This window comes from Pteropus vampyrus, unplaced genomic scaffold (assembly GCF_000151845.1).
Source record: "Pteropus vampyrus isolate Shadow unplaced genomic scaffold, Pvam_2.0 Scaffold63, whole genome shotgun sequence".
Classification (NCBI taxonomy): Eukaryota; Metazoa; Chordata; class Mammalia; order Chiroptera; family Pteropodidae; genus Pteropus; species Pteropus vampyrus.
Genome location: NW_011888844.1, coordinates 8430148 through 8432834, shown reverse-complemented (window position 1 = coordinate 8432834; position 2687 = coordinate 8430148).

Genomic DNA, 2687 nt, shown 5'->3' with positions numbered 1-2687 from the left:
TTTTAATCCAAAGTGAGTCTCCCATAGGCAGTATATGTAAGGGTTTTGTTTTCTTATCAATTAAGCCACCCTATGTCTTTTGATTGGAACATTTAATCCATTTACATTTAAAGTAATTATTAATAAATATGTAGTTATTATCATTTTATTATTTCTTTTTTTTTATCTTTTCTTATTCTTCTTAAAGAAGTCTCTCTAACTTTTTTTATAATATTGGTTTTGCTTTATTTTGTTTGGGAAACTCTTTATCTGTCTTTCAAGTCTAAATGATAACCTTGCTGGATAATCTTGGTTGTAGTTCCATTGAGAAATCAGCTGACAGTCTTATGGGCACTCCCTTGTAAGTAACTGTTTTTCTCTTGCTGCTTTTAATATTCTCTCTGTCTTTAATCTTTGGCATTTTAATTATGATGTGTCTTGGTGTGAGCCTCTTTGAGTTCATCTTGTTTAGGACTTTCTGCACTTCCTACACTTGTATATCCATTTTCTTCACCCAGTTAGGTAAGTTTTCTGTCATTGTCTTTTCAAATAGGTTTTCAATTCCTTGCTCTCTCTCTCTTTTTCTGATGTTCCCATAATGGAATGTCATTACTTTTGATGTTGCCCCAGAGGACTCTTAAACCAGGGGTCCCTAACCCTCGGGCACTGGTATGGGTCTGTAGCCTGTTAGGAACTGGGACACACAGCAAGAGGTAAGCAGTGGGTGAGCGAGCAACGCTTAATCTGCATTTGCAGTTGCTCCCCAGCACTAGCATCACCACCTTAGCTCCACTTCAGATCATTAAGCATTAGATTCCCATAAGAACACTGGTCCTTGGTGTGAAAAAAGTTAAGGAATGCTGCCTTAAACTATCCTCATCTTTTGGATTTTTTTTTTTCTTTATGCTGTTCTGATTGGGTGTTTTCTGATATCTTATCTTCTAAATTACTGATTTCATTCTCCGCTTCATGTAATCTACTATTGCTTCCCTCTAATGTATTCTTCATTTTAGTTATGGTATTTTTTATTTCTGATGGGTTCTTTTTTATATTTTCTGTCTCCATTTTTAGGTATTCTATTTCTTTGCTGAAGTTCTCATGAGATCATTTTGTTTAGTTCTTTTTCTGCAGCTTTGTTCTATGCTTTCATTTGAAACACGTTTCTTTGTCTCCCTACTTTGACTGTCTCCCTGTGTTTGTTTCTATGTATTAGGTAGGGCTGCTATGTTTTCTGGTCTTAGTAGGTGTCCTGTGGGGCCCAGTGGTACATTCTCTCTGGTCACCTGAGCTGGGTGCTACAGGTGTGTTCTTTGTTTGTGTCATGGGTGCCCTCCTGTTGTAGTGTGCCTTGGTTGATTTTTGCATGTCAGTGGAAGGGATGGAACCTCAAGCTGATAGTGAGAACTGGCTGTAACTACAGTGGAAGAGATGTTATGCAGAGGCTGACCCTACAGAGCAGGATTTACTTGAGCAAGGCTCTAGTGCTTGCCAAATTTGCCCTTAGGGTGTGTCTTTTTATGGAGATAGTTTGTTGGTGCTCTGGGGTTCTGAAGCTGGCCACCAGGTGTGTTGGTTCTGGATCATCTTAGGAGGCATTCTATTGCAGCCCAAGGTCAGACTCTGCTTGTGCCTTCCATGAGGCCATTTTGTATATGCTCCAAAGTGATCTGCAGATGATTGCAACTTATGCAGGCCTTGACACTACTTAGGGAAAGGTATGGGGCATATCCAGGCCTGATGATGCTTGTTTGGGTTTTGTGAACATTTGAGTGATTTTAGTGAAATCCACAGAATAAGCCCAAATAGGTTATTTGTGTGGATAAAGCTACTGGAAGTAGCTTGGGTCAGCATACACATTGGGAATTGCCAGAGCAGGGCACATGGTATTAACCAGGTTGATAGAGACTCAAATATGGTGTCTGCCTGCATCTGTATGCTGAGTCTGGAGAGGGCTCAACAAAGAATAATGGCTTGCGTCATCATCTATGTCTGATAGAAATCTACTCCACCAGCCCTTGCCCTGAAACCAGACAATTCAGTTCCACCCTTTATGTCACTTGTGCCTTTCAAGCTGCTGCCCCAGAGATGGAGCTCATAGTGAGTGAGTCCATCAGCAAGTAAGTTCATGTGTGGGTACTTTAAGAAGAATTTCTGCTACTCCATAAGCCCCTTGTCTCACTCAGCCACAATCTCCACTGGTTTTCACAGCCAGAAGTTATAGGGACTTCTCTCCCTGGCACTGGAACCCTAGATTGGGGAGCCTGGTGTGAGTCTGGGACCAATCATTCCTCTGGGAGAGACCTCTGTAGCCAAGACATTACTCTCAATTTTTTTAAATTTATTTATTTTAATTAGTTTCAAGTACATAGTACATTGGTTAGACATCTATATAGTTCGTAAAATGATCCCCCCAATTAATCTCTCTCTCCCCTGACCCTCCACCTAGTCAATATATTAATACTAACTGCATTCTCTATACCGTACTCCCCCATCTCCGTGACCATCCATTGGCTACCAATTTGTATTTCTTTAACCCTTCGTCCCATTCTCCCGGCCCCAAACCCTCCACTCCTTCGTTTGTCACCAAATTGTCCATTATATTTGTGAGTCTGTTTTTGATTAGTTTGTTCTTTTTATTCCTTAGATTCCACATATAAATGAAATCATATAATGTTTATCTTTCTCTGTCTGACTTAAATACCTTCTAG